At 52.1% G+C, this 17120-nt stretch overlaps 1 protein-coding gene across 1 annotated transcript in view; it reads right to left on the bottom strand.

Moving 5' to 3' along the window:
• The window catches only part of GRID2 (glutamate ionotropic receptor delta type subunit 2), a 1033277-nt gene that overhangs the window by 53152 nt on the left and 963005 nt on the right, over positions 1-17120 (bottom strand). The gene's annotated exons all lie outside the window — the stretch shown is intronic.

Genomic DNA, 17120 nt, shown 5'->3' with positions numbered 1-17120 from the left:
TCTGGCTTGCCCAGCTGGCAACCCCAAACCTAGCCACAACACGAGAGGGATTGCTGCCCAAAGACCACATTAGTGGCAATTTGGAGTACTGTTGTGGTAGGTCACACAGACCCCAAACAGGCTTATCCATGTCCTGCCTTGCCTAGGCATGTTTTGCTGCTCCACCAGAGAGGCAAGCGTGGGAAACGGACACAAAAGAGCCTGGAGCCACTGAGTCTGGCCTGCCCAGGGCCCTGTGGTGTAAGGTGCACACACTTAGCTTGTGCCTGCCTAGTGCAAGGCTGTGCTGTTCCCAGATTAGGGAGAAGTGAGCCTGTGGCTTAGCCTAATATGGCAGGGTTTGGCTAACTGCCATCCTGAGTGGCTGTTCTGGGTCCAAAGGGCAATGAATCTCACCCCACATTGATAAAAGGAGATGTGCAGGTGAACAACCTGCTTTGGCTTCCCTGCTTTGCTCCCCTGCTTTTGCTTCCCTGCTCTGTGCCTGCTCTCTCTGCTGTGCCCAGCCCTGCTGCCATTGCACACTGCCTCATTGCTGCCTGCTAAACTCCACTGCCACCAGTTACCAGCAGCAGACCCTGGATGCCTGCACACAATCAGCCTGTGTGGCCAGCTGGCATCGTGCTGAGCCTGCACCACATCTGCCTCTGCACCTGCAGGTCCTGCCTAGAGTCCCTGCACACATACACAGATGGTCCAGAAGAAGCCAGGGGACAAGGGCAGAGATTGTCTGCATCCTGTCCCCAGGAGCTGGGAAGAGTCAAGCCTCAAGGCCCAACAAGACAGAGTCCCCTGAAAGCATCTGGGCACTGTCTGGACTGTGGCCAGCCCCCACGAGTGGGTAACAATAATCTATGGGTAAATGTTTAAATTCCTCTCTGTAATTCTCTGCTGCCTTCTGCCATGGAGCAGACAGAGCTTGGGCCCAGCTCCTGGGCAAGCAGCACAGTGACCACAAGCAGTGTTTGACCTTGGGAACCTTCTCTGCCAGTTCAATTCATGTATCTGGATTTTGCTGGTTATTACTAGAGCTAGAGATCATCCAGAGAATGATTCCATGAGCGTGTAAGAACCCAAATATCACTAAAATTAGTGGTGGGGGGTGGCAGAGATCTGAATAGCAACATTCATGAACAATACTAACCTTGGAAAAGATCATCTCACATCAATTCATTTCCCCTCCCCAACAGGTACCTAAGAGAAAGTCACTTCAGAGCCCCCTGTGTGGTGCACAACTGCCAATAGATGGCTTTTGAGAAGAGTTTAGCTTTCAGTGACCCAGAGTAAGTTTTTCTGGCTAAAACAATCTGTATAACAGCAGTGAACCCTTAGCTTTGTGAATGCCAAACAAGCTTGCTTCAAACATTGTTATAAGTGAGCATACTAATGGCAAAGTAAACCTAAAGTTAGTGCTGAGCTCCATGGGGGATATTTAGAATCACACAATCAACCAGGTCGAAGAGAGCTCCAAGCTCAGCCAGCCCAACCTAGCACCCAGCCCTGCCCAACCAACCAGACCATGGCACTAAGTGCCCCAGCCAGGCTTGGCTTCAACACCTCCAGCCACAGCCACTCCACCACCTCCCTGGGCAGCCCATTCCAATGCCAATCACTCTCTCTGACAACAACTTCCTAACAACATCCAGCCTAGACCTCCCCTGGCACAGCTTCACACTGTGTCCCCTTCTTCTGTTGCTGCTTGCCTGGCAGCAGAGCCCAACCCCACCTGGCTACAGCCTCCCTGCAGGCAGCTGCAGACAGCAATGAGCTCTGCTCTGAGCCTCCTCTGCTGCAGGCTGCACACCCCCAGCTCCCTCAGCCTCTCCTCACAGGGCTGTGCTCCAGGCCCCTCCCCAGCCTTGCTGCCCTTCTCTCAACACCTTCCAGCACCTCAACAGCTCTCTTGAATTCCTGTCACCTTGTGTGTGACAGCTTCAGAAGCACTTAGTCTTCAGGGCCATCACTGTATCCATAACTTCATCCTAAGCAACTCTGAGCCCATAAAAGTTGCAGTAGAAAGTTTCCCACTTTATTATCATACCAAATGTGTCATGTTCTTGAAGTGAACCAGCATCATGAGCCTTTAATCATCCTTCAAATTCCCCTCAATGCCATCAGTCAGAAAACTGACAGCTTGAGTGTGACAAAAACCTGTTTCCATTTCTCTGAGACCCTGGTGCAATTAGTGTCATTAGCTCATTGTTTTGCCTTGGGAGGGATTCATTACAAAAGAGCTAAGCATTGAGGAATGGTCTCCAGCAGAAGACCATGGAATCATGGAATGGTTTAAGTTGGAAGGGACCTCAAAGCTCAGCCAGTTCCAACCCCCTGCCATAGGCAGGGACACCTCCCACTAGAACAGGTTGCTCAAGGTCTCATCCAACCTGGCCTTGAACACCTCCAGGGAGGTTGTGGAGCAGAGAATCACCCAATGGGATCTTTTGCCTTGGGAGGGATTCATTACAAAAGAGCTAAGCATTGAGGAATGAATCAATCTTTAATCAAAGTGAATCTTTGCTCACATTGGGTGATTCTCTGCTGCACATCTTCCCTGGGCAACCTGTGCCAGTGATGAGATGAAGCTCTGCAGCTTCACAGCATTGCTCTTAAATAGAATCATAGAATGGTTTAGGTTGGAAGGGACCCCAAAGCTTTGCCAGTTCCAACCCCCTGCCATAGGCAGGGACACCTCCCACTAGAACAGGTTGCTCAAGGTCTCATCCAACCTGGCCTTGAACACCTCCATCTGTGATCTGTGATCACCTTGGGTGCTTCTGTGCTCCACAACCTCCCTGGGCAACCTGTGCCAGTGTCCCACCACCCTCCCTGCAAACAACTTCTTCCTCACATCCAGTTTCAATCTGCCCTCTTCCAGCTTAAACCCATTACCCCTTGTTCTGTCATTACAAAATCAACCCAAAAATATTAATCTAGAACCTTCTGTTGGTTTGATGCTAATTGGAATATTTTAATGAGAGGAATTAGATGCTAGGCTGTGGAAAGGAAACCATAGTGATGGCTGCTGCACTCATAGGCTTGCTGAGATGGGTAAAAGCAAGGACACAAATATATACAAGGCAGTGTCTGTCTGTTGGGGTCTGTGTTTTCTCCCTGGGTTTCTGCTGTTCTGCTTGGATCTGTGTATCCCAACTAATCATTTTGCTTCTAACCCCCCTTGCCCATCCTCCCAACACACCTAACATGATTCTGGGATAAGAATAGGGGGTGGGAAGAAGGTGGCAGGGTGGTTGGGAGCCCCTCCTGGGCACTCTGGTTTCTGGCAGGGCTGTTGTGTTTCTGTATTACCTTTAACTTGCCTACTGCTGTCTCTAGCTGTAGCTGTTGTAACTCTCTGCTTGTATCTTGTGCTAAGCTGTGAATACAAAGCTTCATTCCTTAACTGCCAGCTGGCTGAGTCTAGCCTGGGTGATTTCCTTGTGTGGGTGGGCAGGTAACTCCCAAACCATCACAAACCTGATGTGAAAGACGCAAGAGATCACAGGATCAGAGTATCACAGGAAGTCAGGCACTGGAAGGGACTCAAAGAGATCCAAATCCAACTCTCTGCCAGAGCAGGACCACACAGTCTAGCACAGATCACACAGGAACACATCCAGACAGGCCTGGAAAGGCTCCAGAGAAGGAGACTCCACAACCTCTCTGGGCAGCCTGTGCCAGGGCTCTGGGACCCTTACAGCAAAGAAGTTCCCCCTTGTGTTGAGCTGGAACCTCCTGTGCTGCAGCTTCCACCCATTGCTGCTTGTCCTATCCCAGGCAGCAGTGAGCAGAGCCTGTCCCCCCTCTCCTGGCAGCCCTCAGATACTTATAAACATTGATCCAATCCCCTCTCAGTCTTCTCTTCTCCAGACTAAGCAGCCCCAGGGTCCTCAGCCTCTCCTCACCAGCCATGCCCTCCTGTCCCCTCATCATCCTCATAGCCCTCTGCTGGACCCTCTCCAGCAGCTCCCTGTCCCTTTTCAACTGGGGAGCTCAAAACTTAAGGCAGTACTCAAGATGAGGTCTCATCAGGGCACAGTAGAGTGATAACTACCTGAAGTCAAACTACCTACATAGCACTGCCATTCCAAACATTTTGGTCACTAAGCAGAATTAGTCACTGATATTTTATGCTTCTTTGAACTGCTTACTTCTTCTGGCCATCAGCTTTCCTACACTCCTCCAAGTGCACAAGTTCCAACCACCTGACAGTAATTGCCCTGACACCTGCTGCTGGACCCAAGTGTCTAAAAGACAACACTGGCAGCAAATTTCAATAAGCAGTGTAATGAAGTAGAACAGATCACTGGGAAGTTAGTTGTGGGTTCATGGTATGGACAGTGAGCAATCTAGAGGATTCCCTGGGTGTCCTGGGGCCATCCATGTCCCAGGCTGAAGCATTCACATATGCTGCTGAAGGTGATCTAAGTGTCTTGAATAGGATGAAGAGATGCTGCAAAGGAGGAAATAATATGACCAAAGGAGGAAGGCAGCAAGCTGAAGGCAAAAGAGCAGCAGTTTACAAACAAGTGAACAGTGGGGCCAGAGAGGCCATCAAAACATCCAGCTGGCAGCTGGCACTGGTGCTGTGCCCCAGGGATCAGTGCTAGCACACACATACAGGACACACAGTCCTGTTCAGTATCATCACTGATGATCTGGAGCAGGGGATTGAGTCCAGCATCAGTAAGTTTGCAGATAATGCCAAGCTAGGAGCAGGTGTGGAGCTGTTGGAGGGCAGGAGAGCCCTGCAGAGGGACCTGGCCAGGCTGGATGGGTGGGCAGAGGCCAATGGGAGGAGACTGAACAAGGCCAAGTGCAGGGTTCTACACTTTGGCCACAACAACCCCAAGCAGCACTACAGGCTGGGGCCAGAGTGGCTGAGAGCAGGCAGGCAGAGAGGGAGCTGGGGGTGCTGGGAGAGAGGAGCTGAAGAGGAGGCAGCAGTGCCCAGGTGGGCAGCAGAGCCACTGGCATCCTGGGCTGGCTCAGGAGCAGTGTGGGCAGCAGGACAAGGGAGGTTCTTGTGCCCCTGTGCTCAGCACTGCTCAGGCCACCCCTGGAGTGCTGTGTCCAGTTCTGGGCTCCTCAATTGCAGAGAGATGTTGAGGTGCTGGAAGGTGTTTGGAGAAGGGCAGCAAGGCTGGGGAGGATCCTGGAGCAGAGCCCTGTGAGGAGAGGCTGAGGGAGCTGGGGGTGTGCAGCCTGCAGCAGAGGAGGCTCAGGGCAGAGCTCATTGCTGTGTGCAGCTGCCTGCAGGGAGGCTGTAGCCAGGTGGGGTTGGGCTCTTGTGCCAGGCAAGCAGCAACAGAAGAAGGGGACACAGTGTGAAGTTGTGGCAGGGCAGGTCTAGGTTGGATGTTAGGAGGAAGTTGTTGTCAGAGAGAGTGATTGGCATTGGAATGGGCTGCCCAGGGAGGTGGTGGAGTTGCTGTGCCTGGAGGTGTTGAAGCCAAGCCTGGCTGGGGCACTTAATGCCATGGTCTGGTTGATTGGGCAGGGCTGGGTTGGATGGAGTGATCTTAGAAGTCTCTTCCAGCCTGGTTGATTCTCTGATCCCATGAAAGGCCAGTAAAACATCTAGTCCAGCATTCTGCTCCACAAAGGATCTCACACTGATGCAGAAAAAGCCAGAGGAAGATTTTCAGAGCACCAACCAGGATTAGGCACCTTCGTCCTGTGCATTTTCAGCTCTGCCAGAAAGTGAGGATCTGAAGATGAAATTCTACTGTGTTCTTAGGAATTGAAAAGAAAAGGAATTAGCACACTTGTTTTTAGCTCCTCAGCTTCTGATCACTAAGGAAAAGACTTAATTATAAGCACAGGTTAACTTCATGGCATCACTGTAGAGCTGCTTTAAAGTTGGCTGACTGAATTAATTGCATCCCTTACCTTCAGGTTTCTTTGATGTGGAACCTTAATTCAGATGACTGATTCTGGAATTATTGTGAACATTCTTCTCTCCTTCTTTCCATCAGATAATGGGTTTCTGCTTTCAATTTTAGCAGAGATTTCAGCTCAAGAGTTTCTGATGACATTAAAGTGTCTAACACTAGCCAATTTAGCTAACTACAGCATTACCATGGAGCAGACAGGCTAACAGAAGAGAAATGATGTGCTAAGAGCAGCAGCTCTGATTGGCAAGACCTTGAGCAACCACCTCATAATTTCATTATCTGTTCCCTGTGTTGAGCTGAAAATTAACCCCTGAATATCACAAATGACTCCATTTCATTTAAACCAAGTCCTAAAACTTAGCTAAAATTCCTCTGAAAGAAAGTGGTTCAAGTTCAGAGCAGGTAACAAACCTCCAGCCAGGAAACCATGCCCTAGAAAAGCAAATGTTGCCAAGAAAGCTTCCTGAGACCCTGCCCTTGTAGCACTACGACTCAAGGCAAGCAGCACTCGTGCCCCAAATGCCAGTGACACAGTGATGGAAGGAACAGCAGACAGAAGCAAGGCACTTGCTCACATGTGTTGTTTACATTGGTGCTGGCAGAGGCTCACCAAGCCCAGCATTAGGCTTGGCTTGTAGGCAGCACACCAGCTATGCTGCCATGTGCATGAAGAGTAACTCATGAGTTCACAGGCTCAGAGGATGTTAAGGGTTGGATGGGACCCAAGCATCCAGGGTTGGATGGGACCAAGGGTTGGATGGGACCCAAGCATCCAGTCCAACCACCCTGCCAGAGCAGGACAATCCTATCTAACACAGAGCACACAGGAACACATCCAGACAGGCCTTGAAAGGCTCCAGAGAAGGAGACTCCACAACCTCTCTGGGCAGCCTGTGCCAGGGCTCTGGGACCCTTACAGCAAAGAAGTTCCCCCTTGTGTTGAGCTGGAACCTCCTGTGCTGCAGCTTACACCCATTGCTGCTTGTCCTATCCCAGGCAGCAGTGAGCAGAGCCTGTCCCCCACCTCCTGACCCCCAGCCCTCAGATATTTATAGACATTGATCCAATCCCCTCTCAGTCTTCTTTTCTCCAGACTAAGCAGCCCCAGGTCCCTCAACCTGTCCTCATGAGGCAGTGCTGCAGTCCCCTCATCATCCTCATAGCCCTCTGCTGGACCCTCTCCAGCAGATCCCTGTCCCTCTTCAATTGGGGAGCCCAAAACTGAAAGCAGCATTCAAGATGAGGTCTCAGCAGGGCAGAGTAGAGGGGCAGGAGAACCTCCCTTGATCTGCCTAATACACCCCAGGATCCCATTGGCCTTCTAGGCCACAAGGGCACATTGCTGTGCCATGGGTACCTTGTTAGCCCCCAGCACCCCCAGATCCCTCTCCACAGGACTGCTCTCCAGCAGATCACCTCCCAGCCTGGACTGGTGCAGCTTATTACTGCTCCCCAGATGCAGGACTCTGTGCTTATCCTTGTTGAACCTCATTTGGTTCCTCTGTGCCCAGCTCTCAGTCTGTCCAGGTCTCTCTGGATGGCAGCACAGCCTGCAGCTGTCTCAGCCAAGCCTCTCAGCTTGGTGCCAGCAGCAAACTTGCTGAGCAGACTCTCTGTCCCTTCATCAATGTCATTGACAAAGATGCTGAACAGGAGTTTGAGGTTTTACCTGCAAGCATCACCAACTGAACTTTAAGGAGATGCCTCTGGCTAGGAATAAACTCTTCTGTTTATCCAGATCAATGTGTCATGCAGACCTGCAGCAGTTTTCCTGCTGAAGAGAGATACTGCACTGTTTACACAGAAATAACCTGCACCATCACTATTAAGATTCATCCCTGTGATCATTCCAGCTGCAAAGGGTGAGCTGGATACACATTAGTCAGCTAAAAGGCTGGAATATTGAAAACATTTAGCAAGGAGCTTATCACTGCCTGGCCAAGAGGGACAGCTGGCATCTCTACCCAAGCTGGAGAAGGAGCCTAGTGGGAGGTGAGTGCCTGTGGGGGAGGAGAAAGCTCCTCTGTCAGCAAGCAGAGTTTCAGAATTGAACCTGAAATGCAGCACTGTGGGAATCATCTTGAATTGCAATAGGCTGAAAGGAGCACACAGCATGGTCTTCTCCCAGTCCTGCCAGCCCAGCATCCTGGTGAGATTCACTTAGCCAGGCTTCATTTGGAGTGGGCAAAGAGATGACAGCAGTTCAGCCCAAGAAACAGACAAACCACTTCCTAGAAACTGAGGAATAAAAGGAAATGAAAACAGGCTCTCCCACAGGCTCACAGGATGTCAGGGCTTGGAAGGGATCTCTGGAGAGCTTCCAGTCCAAGCCCCTTGTCACAGCAGGAGCAGAGAATTGAGCACAGGTTGCACAGGAACACATCCAAACAGGGCTGCAAAGGCTCCAGGGAAGGAGACTCCACAACCTCTCTGGGCAGCCTGTGCCAGGGCTCTCTCACCCTTACACTCAACAACTTCTTCCTCATGCTGAGGTGCAGCTTCCTGTGCTGCATTTCCCATCCCTTGCCCCTTGTCCTGTGGCAGGGCACAGGTGAGCAGAGGCTGTCCCTGTGCCTTCCTTCCTGACCCCCAGCCCTCAGCTCTTGATAGACATTGCTCAGATCCCCTCTCAGCCTTCTCCTCTGCAGCCTAAGCAGCCCCAGGGCTCTCAGCCTTTCCTCCTCAGGCAGAGCTGCAGCACCTTCAGCATCCTTATGGCCCTCCTTTGGACTCTCTTATGTCCTTCACAAAGTACAGCAGTACTGATGCCAAACACCAGTTTTGGTTTTGGGGTGGTTTTGTGAGTACCACCTCAAGGGGTAAGCACTTACAGCTCTCCCTGCCCTCTCCCAGGACCTTTCCCAGTTGTGCCAGTTTACTTCCTAGCATCCAGCAGTCCCTGCCACACACCACTGTCCCTGTTTGGCAGGGCAAAGGCAAGAGACAACACTGAGGAAGCCCAAAGGATCTGTGTCAACTGAAGCAGCAGTAGGAAAGCACTTTGGGCAGGAAAAAGGAAACATGTGGTGAAGCTAAGGCATCAGGGAGTTTGAAATACAGGCAGGAGGGAAAGGATGGATGTTGGTTTAGTTCCTCAGCCTGCAGCCTCCCTTAATCACAGCTACTGCAGCTCTTGGTGGAAGCAAAGAGGCTGCAACTTCAGCCCTTACAAAAACAACAAATTCAAATGGAGTTTTCTACAGCAACCAACCAAAGTACAGCAAGAAACCAAAGCACAGAAAGAAACCAAAGTACAGCAAGAAACCAAAGCACAGAAAGAAACCAAAGCAAACCAAGCCAGGAAACAACTGACAGAAGAAGTCAACAGCTAAGCCATGTGGACAGCAGTAGGAGTAAATAAGGAATAGCAACAGTGGACAAGGGAAGGGCAACTGACATCATCTACCTGGACCTGAGTAAGGCATTTGACTCTGACCTTCCTGCTCACCAAACTGGAAACACACAGGATGGGTGGAGCACTGCTGGGTAAGGAATTGGCTGGATGGTGGTGGCAGGCAGAGAGTGCTGATCAAGGGCACAATGTCCACCTGCAGACCAGTGCCAAGTGGCTCCCTCAGGGGTCAGTGCTGGCACCAGAGCTGTGTAACATCTTTGTCAGTGATATGGACAGAGCAATCAGTGCACCCTCAGCAAGTGTGCAGCTGGCACCAAGCTGTGTGGCACAGTTGACTTGCTAGAGGGCAGGGATCCATCCAGAGGGACCTGGGCAGGCTGCAGAGCTGTGCCCAGGCCAACCTCACAACATTCAACAGTGCCACGTGTAAGGTCTTGCATAATCCCAAGCACAGCTCCAGGCTGGGTGGGGAATGGCTGAGAGCAGCTCTGAGGAGCAGGCCCTGGGGGTCTGGGCTGATGAAAAGCTCCACAGGAGCCTGCTTCAAACTAGCACAGGTACACAGGTAAACAAAGTGCTTGTTATGCCTGCCTGCCTGCTCACCTGCAGTGCTCACTCCAATGCCTGCCTGCTGTGCTGCTATGTGCCTGTGCTCTCTACTTTCCTCTATGGAGACAGAGCCTCCCATGGGCTCCCAGCCAGCCCTGCACACCTGCACACCACTGCAGTGAGTTCCCAGGGCTAGATCCTCTATTGCCTGCCTGTATCTATGCAGCTCAGTCTCCCATGCAGCTGTGCACCCTATTGCACACCTGCTGCCTTATCACTGCCTGCTAAACTCCACTGCCACCAGTTACCAGCAGCAGACCCTGGATGCCTGCACACAATCAGCCTGTGTGGCCAGCTGGCATCGTGCTGAGCCTGCACCACATCTGCCTCTGCACCTGCAGGTCCTGCCTAGAGTCCCTGGACACATACACAGATGGTCCAGAAGAAGCCAGGGGACAAGGGCAGAGATTGTCTGCATCCTGTCCCCAGGAGCTGGGAAGAGTCAAGCCTCAAGGCCCAACAAGACAGAGTCCCCTGAAAGCATCTGGGCACTGTCTGGACTGTGGCCAGCCCCCACGAGTGGGTAACAATAATCTATGGGTAAATGCTTCAATGCCTCTCTGTAATTCTCTGCTGCCTTCTGCCATGGAGCAGACAGAGCTTGGGCCCAGCTCCTGGGCAAGCAGCACAGTGACCACAAGCAGTGTTTGACCTTGGGAACCTTCTCTGCCAGTTCAATTCACGTATCTGGATTTTGCTGGTTATTACTAGAGCTAGAGATCATCCAGAGAATGATTCCATGAGTGTGTAAGAACCCAAATATCATTAAAATTAGTGGTGGGGGGTGGCAGAGATCTGAATAGCAACGTTCATAAACAAGAGTAATGCTGGAAAAGATCATCTGGCATCAATTCATTTCCCATCCCCAACAGCAGCCCACACAGGCTATGTGGTAACTGAAGCACACAGCACAGAAGTTTTCCAAAGCCACTTTTCATACCATGCCAGGTAAAATCCTTGACTTGACACAAGCCTCTCTGCAGTGCTTCCTTGCCACCAACAAGTCTCTTTTTCTGGGACTGGAACAGAGCTCCTTAAGACCTTTTGATACCTGATCCCCAGAGTCTTTTCTCCTCAAGGCTACTGAGGTCTCATATACTAAAAGCTTCCTCATCCCATCTTCACCTTCCAACTAGTCCAATTCTCTCTAAGCACTGTGCTCACACATACTGGTGACACTGTCCAATGCCTCTTCACAGCTTCTACCTGATTGCTCCAGTGAGCAGCCTACCCCACAGGCTTCCTAATCTCCTCTCTGCATGGAGCTGAGCAATAAAGAAGGCTCAGTTTACTCATCTCCCGTAATGACTCACAAGCACCCAGCTCCTTCCTCTTCTCTGTGCCTCTCCTCTCACTCTGTTCCTGCACCCAGCTCCTTCCTCTCCTCTGTGCCTCTCCTCTCACTCTCTGTTCCTGCACCCAGCTCCTTCCTCTCCTCTGTGCTTCTCTCACCCTGTGTTCCTGCACCCAGCTCCTTCCTCTCTTCTGTGCTTCTCTCACCCTGTGTTCCTGCACCCAGCTCCTTCCTCTCTTCTGTGCTTCTCTCACTCCCTGTGTTCCTGCGCCCAGCTCCTTCTTCTCTGTGCTTGTCTTCTCACTCTCTCTGTTCCTGCACCCAGATACTTCCCTTCCTCTGTGCCTCTCCTCTCACTCTGTTCCTGCACACATCTCCTTCTTCTCCTCTCTGCTTCTATCACTCTCTGTTCCTCCACCCAGCTCCCTCCTCTCTTTGCCTCACTCTCTGTGTTCCTGCACCCAGCTCCTCCCTCTCCTCTGTGCCTCTCCTCTCACTCTCTGTTCCTGCAACTATCTTTATTCTTCTTTGCATCCTATTTCAGCAAAGGAAGAGACCTCTGCTACAAGCCCTCCTGCTACTTCTACTTAGCAAGATGTTCTGGAGACTTTCAGCACTTTCCCCCTTTCTTTCTCCTTTCCCCTGAGGACATTGCAGGGAAAACCTCTGCAGTCTGAGGTAGCTCCACTTGCAGAAGTTCCATGGACAGAAGCAAATCTTAGTTCAGCTATGGCTAAATCCTTCCATTTGTCATATCATCAAGTTCACTATTTACCAGAGCATATTTCAGCCCTGAAATCAAGATTTATTTTCAGGCAAAAGCCTTTCATTTTTATCTGAAAAACAGGAGTAGTTGAAGAGGAGCTTTATGGTCCAGCTAAAGGTTAATTACCTTTTAAGACAGCAAAATGGGTTAGTAAAGATCCATTACTCTCTGCTGTTTTGCTACTCTTGCTCATTTTAGCTGAAATAGGTTGAGCAGCATTTTGAACAACTTAGCTCAAGAGCCAGGAAGGTTTGGCAGGCAGTGCTGGTATACAGTAGGCAAGCCAAAGCCTTAGCTGTGGTTATTACAGTTCTGCTGTCAAGAGAGCTACATGATTGCATCATTCCTGTTTCCAGGAAAAGTTCTGCACTCAGTTTCCACTCCATTTTAAAGGAGATGCTGCTCTCTACCTAAGCAGTTAGCACTGCTCCTGTCAGGACTGACACAGACAAATGTCAGAGAAGGTAGCTAGAAAACCAGAAATATGCTCCAGGAAAGTGGGCATTAATCATAGACCTCCAAGTTCACCCAGTCCAGCCTAGCACCCAGCCCTCACCAATAAACTAGACCTCAGAATCACAGAATTGATCAGGTTGGAAGAGAGCTCTAAGCTCATCCAGCCCAACCTAGCACCCAGCCCTGGCCAAGCAACCAGACCATGGCACTAAGTGCCCCAGCCAGGCTTGGCTTCAACACCTCCAGGGATGGCAACTCCACCACCTCCCTGGGCAGCCCATTCCAATGCCAATCACTCTCTCTGCCAACAACTTCCTCCTCACATCCAGCCTAGACCTCCCCTAGCACAGCTTGAGACTGTGTCCCCTTTTCTCTTGCTGCTATCTATCAGAACAGATCCAGAACAGATCCAGAACAGATCCAGAACAGATCTATCAGAACAGATCTATCAGAACAGATCCAAACTATCAGAACAGACCCAGGACTCAATGTACCATGCATTCTTTGGACTGTGTTTTCTTTTTCCAGACATCTAATGTCATTCTTAGCAGGAGACTACCACAGGTTTTCTTATTATGGGATATGAAAGCCTTGAGTTTGCTAATACTCTGCCATAATAACAAAGAAGTTCTTTGAGCTGAGATTTTGCTGGTTTCGCTTCTTTGATTTTCAGAACATTATATGCACAATTTTAATTCTAAGCAAATAACCAAGGCAAAGCAAAGCTGAGCTCTTTGCTAAGGCATTACCTACCCTGCAGATGATCACTGTACTTAATCATGAACAATCCAATCACATCATTACAGTCAGTCCTCTGCAGGGTTAGGATGTAATTCAAACCTCTTATTTCCCCTGTAGCTGGCAAAAGATAAATCAGAGAGCAAGGGATACTCTTTTTGGGTTTTCATAGAATCACAGAATCATAGAATCAACCAGGTTGGAAGAGACCTCCAAGCTCAGCCAGTCCAACCTAGCATCCAGCCCTAGCCAGTCAACCAGACCATGGCACTAAGTGCCCCAGCCAGGCTTGGCTTCAACACCTCCAGGCACAGCCACTCCACCACCTCCCTGGGCAGCCCATTCCAATGCCAATCACTCTCTCTATGAAGAACTTCCTCCTAACATCCAGCCTAGACCTGCCCTGGCACAACTTGAGACTGTGTCCCCTTGTTCTATTGCTGGGTGCCTGGGAGAAGAGGCCACCCCCCACCTGGCTACAGCCTCCCTGCAGGTAGTTGTAGACAGCAATAAGATCACCCCTGAGCCTCCTCTGCTGCAGGCTGCACACCCCCAGCTCCCTCAGCCTCTCCTCACCGGGCTCTGCTCCAGGCCCCTCCCCAGCCTTGCTGCCCTTCTCTGGACACCTTCCAGCACCTCAACATCTCTCTGCAATGGAGGAGCCCAGAACTGGACACAGCACTCAAGGGGTGGGCTGAGCAGTGCTGAGCACAGGGGCACAAGAACCTCCCTTGTCCTGCTGCCCACACTGCTCCTCAGCCAGCCCAGGATGCCATTGGCTCTGCTGCCCACCTGGGCACTGCTGCCTTATCTTCAGCCTACTATCTCCCAGCACCCCCAGCTCCCTCCCTGCCTGCCTGCTCTCAGCTACTCTGGCCCCAGCCTGTAGTGCTGCTTGGGGTTGTTGTGGCCAAAGTGCAGAACCCTGCCCTTGGCCTTGTTCAGTCTCATCCCATTGGCCTCTGCCCACCCATCCAGCCTGGCCAGGTCCCTCTGCAGGGCTCTCCTACCTTCCAACAGCTCCACAGCTGCTCCTAGCTTGGTGTCATCTGCATTAAGGACAAAAAGGGAAGGGGGAGGGGGAGGGGAATCTTTCCCAAGGACTCAGAGAAAAAAGAAAATAAGGTAGTTAGGAAGGAAGCAATAATTTTCCTTGCACTGTAGTCGTTGGACATATGTGACCTCAAAGGCATGGGATGGAAATCTAAAGAGAGACAATTAAGAGCAAAAAGCCAGGAAGAATTAAGACCCGGGGCAGGAACTTTGTAAAACTCAGGGGTTTGCCGATGGCATTTACAAATGAGAGGGACAAAAGCCAATCCACAGCATTTATTCCAAGTGCATCGCTAACGATTTGCTGGGGTTTGGGGTGAGTCTCCTCCATCACGGCTCTCCTCTTTGCCTCCAAAGCTGAAGGAGCGACCTTTGGCTGCTAGCGCGGTGTTTTCGGGCTGGCCATGAGAAGATGGTTATAAACAGGCCTTTCTTTCCCCTCGGGAGGACGGACAGAAGCGCCCCGCTCCTCGAGCAGCAGCGCAACGCCGCGTCGCGACCTGCGAGCGCTGCCGAACTGCAGGCGAGGCTCCTGCGGGGGCTGCGGTGCCATCTCAGAGGCTGCCACCCGGGGGCGCCAGAGAGCTTCCGCGGCTCTGGGCGCGCAGGCAGCTCCCAGGGAAGCGCAGGCTGGGAGCGAGTCAGACTCCGGCTGCGGGCGCCGAGGGCAGGCTGCCTCTGCCCTCCCCCCGGACAGTCCCCCTCCCCTGCTACCTAAAAGGGACGCCTCGGGGAAGAACAGGGGGAGGAAAGTATGGCCAGTAGGACAAGGGAGGGTATGCAGTCATAGACTCATAGACTCAAGCAGGTTGGAAGAGAGCTCCCAGCTCAGCCAGCCCAACCTAGCACCCAGCCCTGGCCAAGCAACCAGACCATGGCACTAAGTGCCCCAGCCAGGCTTGGCTTCAACACCTCCAGGCACAGCCACTCCACCACCTCCCTGGGCAGCCCATTCCAATGCCAATCACTCTCTGGCAACAACTTCCTCCTAACATCCAGCCTCAGGAACAGTGGGAAGAGCAGTGTGGGCAGCAGAGCCAATGGCATCCTGGGCTGGCTCAGGAGCAGTGTGGGCAGCAGGACAAGGGAGGTTCTTGTGCCCCTGTGCTCAGCACTGCTCAGGCCACCCCTGGAGTGCTGTGTCCAGTTCTGAGCTCCTCAATTGCAGAGAGATGTTGAGGTGCTGGAAGGTGTCCAGAGAAGGGCAGCAAGGCTGGGGAGGGGCCTGGAGCAGAGCCCTGTGAGGAGAGGCTGAGGGAGCTGGGGGTGTGCAGCTTGCAGCAGAGGAGGCTCAGGGCAGAGCTCATTGCTGTCTGCAGCTGCCTGAAGGGAGGCTGTAGCCAGGTGGGGTTGGGCTCTGCTGCCAGGCAAGCAGCAAGAGAAGAAGGGGACACAGTGTTAGGTTGTGTCAGGGGAGGTCTAGGCTGGGTGTTGTTAGGAAGTTGTTGTCAGAGAGAGTGATTGGCATTGGAATGGGCTGCCCAGGGAGGTGGTGGAGTGGCTGTGCCTGGAGGTGTTGAAGCCAAGCCTGGCTGGGGCACTTAGTGCCATGGTCTGGTTGGTTGGCCAGGGCTGGGTGCTAGGTTGGGCTGGCTGAGCTGGGAGGTCTCTTCTAGCCTGGCTGATTCCGTGAGTCTATGAAATGAAATGGAAAGGCAGGTCACAGAACCAAAGCAGAGATTTTCCTTTTGCTGGAAACAGCATAGGATGTGACCTGTGTAGGGAGCTAACAGAAGCACAGAATCGACCAGGCTGAATCCATGAGGCTGATCACATCAAGTGTGTGTAGATTCCTGCAGACACAGAGGTGCTTCCCAGAGCAGCTGAGTATCGCTGAGGTCCCCAAAGGCCACAGTGTTTGGCAGGTGGAGAAGGATGCAGAGCAGCAGACATCCCAAACACAGAGTGGGCTTGGAAGTGGCAAATGCCTAAACTTCACTGCAGTGTTCCTCTGCCTGCAGCTCATGCCCCAAGACACAGGAGATAAGGGGTGGGTGTCTACACCTCTATCTCTCTGCCTGTTTCTCAGTGAATCGCCTGAATGTTCAGAGAAGGTAATGAAAAGCCTGAAACTCCTATCTGTGCTATCTGTAAGCTTGCCAGACCTTTTACAGATGCACCTTAGGGATTTAACACCCTGCAGCTTATGGGTTTATGTGAGATCTCCTAAAAGGGAAGCCCTGTATTTTCACAGGAACATTCATCCTCAGGGATCAGTCCTGGCACCAGTCTTGTTCAACAGCTTTGTGGGTGCCATGGACAGAGGCACTGAGTGCAGCCTCTGCAAGTCTGCAGACCACATCAAGCTGTGTGGTGCAGCAGGCAGGCTGGAGGGCAAGGATCCATCCAGAGGGAGCTGGACAGGCTGCAGAGGTGGGCACAAGCCAAGCTCAGGAGGTTCAGCAAGACCAAGTGCAAGGTCCTGCATCTTAGTCGAGGCAATGCCAAGCACAAATGCAGGCTGGGCAGTGAGTGGCTGGAGAGCAGCCCTGAGGAGAGGGACTTGGGGGTGCTGGTGGAGGAGAAGCTCAACAGGAGCCAGCAGTGTGCACTTGCAGCCCAGAGAGCCAAGCAGAGCCTGGGCTGCAGCAGCAGAAGTGTGGCCAGCAGGGCCAGGGAGGGGATTCTGCCCCTCTGCTCTCCTCTGCTGAGACCCCACCTGCAGTCCTGCATCCAGCTCTGGAGTCCCCATGACAAGAGGGATGTGGAGATGCTGGAGAGTGTCCAGAGCAGGGCCAGGAGGATGCTGAGAGGGCTGCAGCAGCTCTGCTGTGAGCACAGACTGAAAGAGTTGGGGCTGTGCAGGCTGGAGCAGAGGAGGCTCCCAGGTGACCTTCTTGTGGCCTGCCAGGATCTGAAGGGGCCTCCAAAAAAGCTGGGGAGGGACTTTTGAGGCTGTCAGGGAGTGCCAGGACTGGGGGGAATGGAGCAAAGCTGGAGGTGGGGAGAGTCAGA

Source organism: Pogoniulus pusillus, chromosome 9 (genome assembly GCF_015220805.1).
Source record: "Pogoniulus pusillus isolate bPogPus1 chromosome 9, bPogPus1.pri, whole genome shotgun sequence".
In the NCBI taxonomy this organism is placed as follows: domain Eukaryota; kingdom Metazoa; phylum Chordata; class Aves; order Piciformes; family Lybiidae; genus Pogoniulus; species Pogoniulus pusillus.
This window is presented reverse-complemented; position numbering and strand designations above follow the sequence as displayed.